The sequence below is a fragment of the Fukomys damarensis genome, unplaced genomic scaffold, assembly GCF_012274545.1.
Source record: "Fukomys damarensis isolate Sample0158 unplaced genomic scaffold, DMR_v1.0_HiC HiC_scaffold_22, whole genome shotgun sequence".
NCBI classification, from domain to species: domain Eukaryota; kingdom Metazoa; phylum Chordata; class Mammalia; order Rodentia; family Bathyergidae; genus Fukomys; species Fukomys damarensis.
In genome coordinates, this window is record NW_022900934.1 from 15,137,284 (window position 1) to 15,145,692 (window position 8,409).

Sequence of the window (8,409 nt, forward strand, 5' to 3'; positions counted from 1 at the left end):
CAGCCACGCGTATCACTCAAACACCAGCCTGAGAAACAGATCGTGCAGCAGAGGCAAGGGCAGGAAGATGGGTTAGGGGAGGCAACCCGGCCTCTACGTTTCTGGGGACCTCAGGAAGAATCAGAACTGGGAACTGAAATCTCAGGCACCAAGGTTGCCCCTCCCTATTCATCTGCCCCGTCTCACTTTCTCCTCTCCGCAGCGTTCTTCATATTTTTGCTTCTCTGGGCAGCCAGGCCGTCACCCCACAGCCTACCCAGACGGGCCTCCTCATTTAGTTCTAATATAATTTCCCCTCCAGCTTGAAAATGATCCAAAATGATCAAGTTATGCTACATAAATGCACCGATTCCTCCAAATGAATGTAAATGTTATGTATTGCAAACACACACTAATAAAATGATATGTATTTAAGGAAGTACATCTATATCTTTTTTGGAACACAGATGGAATCATTTTATACATACTGTTCAACATTGCTTTTCAATTTAATTATGTAGGGTATCAGTTCACTTAGATCTACTTTGATCTTTCTAATGATTATAGATTTTCCTTGTATAGATGTATTATAGTTTATTTAATGGGCGCTTATCCTGTTTACAATCTCTTCCAACTACAAACAATGTTGCATAAATATTCTTGTATGTACTACATTTCTGCATATATGCAAATATATCTGTACAACGTAGAACACATTCTTGGAAGTGAAATTATTGTATTAAATGGTGAGTTGAGGAATTAAATGGTTTGTGGATTTAAATATTTTAATAGATACTAACAAATCAGTCTCCAAAGTTTTTATCAAATATTATATCCTCCCACCAACAATGTGTCTCTGCCTCTTTCTACCCATCTTCTCCTCTTTTCTTTTTCTCTGTCTTCGTCTCCTATCCAAAGTGTGGATTATCAGTCAGAAATCATATCTCCTACTGAATTCTTTCTCTTTTTCTTTTTGCAGTAACCACAAGGCCCCCTTCCAAACAGTGGTGAGGGGAAGAAGTGGAGAAGTGAGGAAGGTGTGTCCCTGCCCTGGGCTTCCCATCGGCTGCTTCCCCACAGGAAAACTGAGATGGGAGATGAGGAGGAGGCACTGGCCTGAGCCCTGCAGTGCTCACCACTCTGGCTTTGTTCCCACTCCGCCTGACCCTCTAAAGGACACAGGCCAGGCCCTCACCATTCTGAGGCTTGGGCACAGCCCCTGGCCTGCTACACAGCAGTGTGCAGCTCTTTGCAGTTTTTGAAGCAGAGGTGTATCCAGAATCTTCATAAGGAGGTAGGATAGGGTTCTATCCATTCTCCAGGGCCCAGAGCGTACATAGACTATCCAAGATCACGCCGAAAGGAAATGGCAGGGGCATTTAATGGTTTCCGTAGCTTCACCCTCAGTGATAATTTTTAGTGACACTTGAGAATTTCCTGAAATCTGCTAACCACAATGTTGTGACAGTAAGTTAATATAGTGAACACTTACCCTATGTTGTGCAGTAAGTGAAATGCTTTTTATGCATTTTGTTATTCACATCCCTACACCAAGCCCCAGCCCTATCAGGTAGGCCCTTTATCATCTCTGTCTTATAGATGGGAAAACTAGGACACTATGAGATTTAGTAACTTGCCTAGGAGAGATAACTAGAGCAATTAAATGTAAGTGCAATCAAGATGGATGAGTGGGTAGAAGGATGGATAGATAAAAGATTTTTTTTTCCTATTCTCTACACTGTCTCTTCACTCTGTTAGTTGTTTAGTTTGCAGTGCAGAAGATTTAAACTTTATATGATTCCATTTGTTGATTCTTGGTACTATTTCTTGTGCCATTGGAGTTCTGTTCAGAAAGTCCCTTGTGCATGCCTATGTCTTCCAAATTTTACCTATTTTATCTTCTAGCAGATCAAGTGATACATGAATACCCATATTTATAGAAGCACAATTCATAATAGCTAAATCTTCGAAAAAGCCTATATGCCTATCTACAGAAGAAAGGATAAAGAATATATGCTATTTATACATAATAGAGTATTACTCTGCCATAAAGAAGGATAAATTTAAGTCATTTGTAGGGAAATGGATGCACCTTGAGACCATGGCATTAAGTGAAATAAATCCTACACACTTAAATATGGTATAGCTTCTCTTATACAAGAAACCCAAAGTACTAATAAAGAGCAAAATAGATTACAGAACCTAGAGAGATCTTTTTCAAATGGAAAGGGGATTAAGATATGAAGGGAGGAATGGCAAAAGGGACAAAAAAATTATGACATATAATATATAATAATTATATATTATATAATCTATATTATATATGATATTATATATTATATGTACCAATGTCCTATAATGATTATATGATCATTATGTAATACAAATATATATTATATATAATGTTATATATATTATATATTATATATACCAATGTCCTATAATGATTATATAATCATTATGTAATACAAATATATGCTAATAAAAAGAAAGAATAAAATTATGTATTCGCCATTTGAAGGCAGAGATTAATTTTGAAAAACAAGTCCCCTCTCAAGCTCTGGTCTTTTTGGACAAGGTCACACACAGCAGCAATCACACACATCAAGGGTGCACTCACGCCAACCAGGATGCAAAGAAAGGCAGACACACACATGAGCAGACGAGAACAGAAAGCTTACACCATATGCAAATATAGGCAACACAACCCAATTACACCCACACAGACACTGACACACTTAGAGACAAGGCAGAAGCGGAGAAGGGGACATGCCATCAGTAGAAGACACAAGCACATACACACTCGAGTAGATGCAGGACCACCCAAAGACCAGGACATGGACTGTATACACACAGACCCTCTCTTCTGTCTCTGCCTCTGTCTCTGTTTCTGTCTTAGTCTCCTTTATTTCTCGCTCACACTCACACACACATCCCAGTACATACGAAGAGCATGAGGTCTGTTGCATTCAAGGCCAGACTGAACACACTTAATACAAGGACGGACACATGCCTCAAAAGGACATGCTTACTGAGAGGGTCACTGCCACACAGACAATGACACAGATGCTCTTCAGAGACATGCACACATAAGCAGAGTTGCAGACATGTACACATACACAGCAGGCAGAACACAGACAACATCGGTCTTTGCATAGCTGAATCGGGTCTTTGTCATGAAAACCTAGCTGCAAACTGGACCCCCTCAGGTTTAGCTGTATTCCGACCACTTCTTGCTTTCTCTAGGCAAAGCCACTCTCTAGGTCTTGCCACTTGGGCAAACTGCAAGGGCCAGCTCCCTCAGTGCATAACTTAAGAGGAAAAGCAGCAAAGAGAGTTCTCTCCACACAAGCTGTTTTCTCTGGACACTCAGAAGTCTGGCAGCATCTTTGTCCCTCATCGGGCCCAGTCTGTCACCTAATCCTGCTCAAGTGATCTCTGAAACATGCTCAGTAGCAGCCTTCTCCACAGACTGGGCCTTTGTTGCCTCCACCCTAAGTCTTGACCACAGCCTCCTGTTCTGAGCTCAGAATCCACAGTCCCCCCAACCTCTTCCATATCGCCTTCCCTCCAGGACATTCTTTCTCAGCTATCTTCTACAATCATGGCTTTTTGGTTCGAATTAAGACTTATCTGAAGAGAAGCGGGGAAGGTAACCCTCTGAATCAACTCCAATCCATCCTCCAACAGCCGATCACCAAGATTGTTTTTTAAATGCAAATATGAGGGAAGTGAATTCATTTTATTTACTGATACGTCCTCAGAGCCAAGAACAGTGCCAGGCACATAGGTGGTAACATTTCCAGTTTATATACTGCTTCCCTTGGGCCAGGGATTTAGCTCTGTGGTTCCGGCAATTGCCTCACAAGCACAAGGACCTGAGTTTGATCCCCGATACCAAAAATAAAAATTAAATTATATACCACTTCCCTAAGGAATCCTTCCTTGGTGCCCTGGGGCTGGTTAGAGTCCCCACCCACTGGCAGGTGCACACACCTGCATAAACCTGCACTAAAAAGTACAGAGATACACTGTACATTTTTGTGGCATTTATCATAGTTGTGATTAAAATTAGTGTAATGAAATGATTAGATAATATTGTCATTAAATAATTATTGGCATAATTATTTGTTTAATGTTGCCAAACTATAACACCCAGGAAGGTAGAGACCGTGTTTGTCATATTCATCTCTGTATTCTAAGAACTGGGTACAGACTGGCACACAGTGGGCACTTGGGACTTTTGTTCAGTGCTTATCATGTAGCTCATCTTCTGTGTGACTCTGTAAAGTTATCTTTTTGCAGTAGCAGGGATTGAACTCAGGACCTTGTGCTTGTCAGGCAGTCATTGTCATTTAACTTGAATCCTGAGGAAAGTTACCCAAAATAAAGACAGGCACTTAAACCTGACAGGCGATACTTCTTCATTTCTGCTCCACCTGCCTGGCCCTTGACATTGGTCAATGGTTTTGCATCTTTTGCTTCTCCTGGATCCATTTCCACTATGCACCCGTGTGCACAATCTCAAGCTCCAACCACTCGCTGTCAAATGTTCTTAGAACACATTGTATTCAGGCACCAACGGCAGACCACTTAAATTACCTATGAGGGGACTATACACTATAGAGGATCTAAGATTTAAGCTTACAGGCCCAACCCTATTGGCAGAATTTTAGGCATGGGCTCACTAATAAAGGAGAAATCATTTCTGTGGGGATTGTTGGCCAGAGGCAGACTTGGCTTTCTCTGGCTGTCAGTTTCAACCAAAGTCCTATCAGGGACCCCGTCTCTCTCCCCAGGTGAGCAAGTGACCTGGAACACAGTAGGAAGAACACAGGCCCAGGTCAGGAGGCCTCTGTCTTGGCAACGGTGTTGCCCCAATGTTCTCTGTGGCTTGAGAGAGTCCCTTTCAAGCCTTGGTTTCCCTTTCTCCCAGATGAGATTGTTCGGTGGTATTTTAGATGAGACGTGATCGGGCGCATTCAGGGTGGTATGGACGTAGACTTGGGTGGTATTTCAGATTCCTTCTAGCTCCATATGTGTGGCGCTGACAGGTGCAGCTGCCGATCCTTTAGAAGTAATTGCTCACATTTGCATAGTCTTACTGAGTTTGGGCTCCGTTCTAGGAGCTCCACGCATACGGATTCATTTGATGGTGATGGCCACACTATGAGGCATTGTTCCTGCTCTATAACTGAAGAAACTGAGGCCCAGTGGAGTTAATTCACTTAGCTGAGGTCATTGTTCTAGGCTAGCACAAATTACAATTTGCAAACTTAGGAGTGTAACATAGCAGCCATTTACTCTGTGGCCAGGGGTTTGGGAAGGCTCAGCTGGGCATTTCTCGCTGGGTGTCTCCCTTGTAGCTGCTAGCAGCAACAGCAGGAGCCGTGTCCTGCACTGGACACCCAGGATGGCTCACTCATGCACCCATGCGAGGGCCTCTGTGGCATGAAGGATGGCTTGTCCAGGAAGTGGAATTTGAGAGAGCTTGAAGAGGAATCTGCAGGATATTTCTGACCCAGCTTCAGAATGCTGTGTGTCACATCCTCTGCATTCTAGAAGACTTAAGTCAGCCATTAAGCCTGACCCAGATTTAAGGGGGAAGACACAAACCCCACCTCTCAATAGAAGGACAAAGAAGGTACATCACGTTTTAAGATCAGCATAGTGACCCAGCTGGTAAGTGGCAAGGCTGGAATTTGAACCCCCCGAGACTGGCTCACGGACTGCATATTTAACCACCACACACAAACTGCTTTGAACTTTGAGGTCTGCTTCCTGGGACTTGCTGGTCGTCTCTCCAACATGGCCTCTTGGGGCCCTGAGATTCTTTCCCTGCTTCCAGGCCAGCCTTCATCTCTCTGTTGCCCTTGCCTCTCTTCGCACGGGCCTCTCCCCTTCTTCCCTCACCTTAAGAAGCCACACAGAGGCTGAGGGCAGAGAACTGGGAATAGGCTACCCCAGGCTGCAATCTCATTCCTCACTCCCCAGGACCTAGAGTAAGTCAATTCCCCTCTGGAAGCCTCCATTTTTTGTCTATAAATGGGGAGAGAGGTGCTAAGGACATTTCCTTTACAAGCTGGAATGAAAGTTTGTTCATCTAACCAACAACTAGCTACTGAGTGCCAAACTTGTTGCCAGGGACTCTTCTAGACTCAAGGGATGGGGAGAAGACACTAAGCAAATAAAGAAGAAAAATATATATACACACACACAAAATATAAGATGTGTCAGATAGTCATAAGGGCTATATAGAAAACTAAAGCAGGATATGGAGGGTTTGGTGCTTCTGGGAGGGGTTGTTGTGACCTACAAAGAACAGAAGGGCAGGGAGGAAAGACTTTTACTGGGAAAGTGAAATTTGAGCTTAGGTCCAGGAGAGTGAGCCCTGTAGCATTCTGGAAGGCAAAGTGTCTCAGGCAAAAGGAGAAGCAAGTCCAGTAGGTCTGGAGCTGAATGAACCAAGAGGATGTGTTGGAGATGGGGAAAGAGAGGCCACAGAGCCAAGGAGGTTAGGCTCTTGTAGAACTTGGATTTTGACTCAATGAGACGGGAGCCATGGAAAGGTTTTGAGCAGAGAAGTGGTCAGTTTCTAGATACTTTTTGGTCATAGAATTGTTCACAGATTGAATAGGGTGTGTAAGAGAAAGACAGAAATCAAGGATGACTGCCAAGATTAGTGGTTACCAAGATGGGGATGACCGAACGGAGAACACTCTTAGCCATTGGGCCTCACTGCTCTCAAGATCCAGGTCTGGCTCCTGGGAAGAGAAGGGGGCTCAGGGGCACTTCCCTTGTGTTTTCCATATGTGGTAGCAGAATGGTAAGAATGATCCAGTAATTCCTAGCCTTGCATCATCCCTTCCCATTTGAGTGCAGGTGGAAGGATATCACTACTGCGACCATACTGCATGTCAGAAGATAGTACACAGGTAGAGCAAACCTAAGTACACACCCTTTACAAGCAAAGCATGTTCTCAGCTTAGTAAGCAGAGGAGAGATAGAGTCAAAGAACGAGCATGGCTCCACATCTTGATAGTGGGCTTAAGATGGATGGGCCAGAGAACCACTTCCAGGAGCTGAGATGGTCTCCTGGCTGACAGCCAGAAAGGAAACAGGCCCTCAGTCCTACAACCATAAGGAACTGAATCCTGCCAACAACCTGAATGATCTTGGAAGCAGATTCCTCTTCGATACCTGCAGAGAAGATTCTATTCTGGCCAGTGCCCTGTGAGGCCCTAAGCAGAGAATGCAGCTTACAGAATTGTCCACTAAGAAATGGTTGTCATTTTTAAGTTGCTTAGTTGGTTATGAAGCAAAAGAAAACAATTGCCCACGTTATCCGAATCCTTACAACCCTTGTTCTCATGTTCTGGATGAGGAAATAGATGAGTGAATCAGAAGGGTTTTGCCCTACACCACTTGAGAACATAGTGTCATTGTTAGGACTGAAACTCTGGGCTGTCTCAGCAGGCTGCTTCTTAAAGAGGTGGGCACTGCTAGGAAGGTGGAGCCCTGTGGGTCTTGATTGGGGAGGGTGGGGAGCCACTGGTCCTGGGTTAGGCCAGGAAGTGTGGTGTGGATCTCCCATCCTGCTGTCTATGCTGGGGCTCAGAGTGTCTGCGCTCATGGGTGTGCATCTGAGGACTGTGGTTGCTGAGGGCGTTATGTGTGGGAGAGTGTGTGTGAGTATGAGCCTGCTGAGTGTGTCTCAGCGCCCTGTGAGTGGAGGGTGTCTGTGCATCAGAATGTATCTGTCATGGGGGTGACTGAGTCTGTATGGCTATGTCCTGCTGTGAGAGTGTGTGCACCCACTGACGTGTCTGAGGGTGACTGAGTGACTCGGTGTGGAGGTGGTCAAAGGGCGAAGGGCAGGGAGTGTCTGTGAGGGTCAAGGCTGAGTGTCCCCGCAAGCATGTCTGTATGTATGAAATCCAGGGTGCCTGGGAGTCAGTCTGAGCTTCTGTGGGTTCTAAGTTATCCAAGGGTCTTGCCTGCATGGGAGGCCAAGGGCCAAAAGTGTCCTGCTGGTGTGTCTGCAGGTTCCTGTACCAGACCCAGCGTGTCCGTTGGCGCATCTTCCTGTGTGGGTCTCTGTACCCAACTGTGAGAGTCGGTGGGTTTGTCTGTCCAGGTGTCTATGGATGAACCGGGTGTACCTGTCCAAGTATCTTCGCCTGGGTCTGAAGGCGAAGGCAGTGCCTCTTGTGGAATGAGTGTATCCCTGTTGGTGTGCGTGTGACTCCGAGGGTCTCTGCGGACGAGACCGAGTGCCAGAGATGCCGGGCGGGTCTTTCTGAGTGGTCTCTTCAGAGAGCGTCTGCCTCTGGGCGAGCGAGGCCTGTCTGGGTCGGTGACTGACGCCTGCATCTGGGGAATCTGAGGACCGGAGTGGGGGTTGGGCGGGCAGGGGTTGGGGGTCCGGGA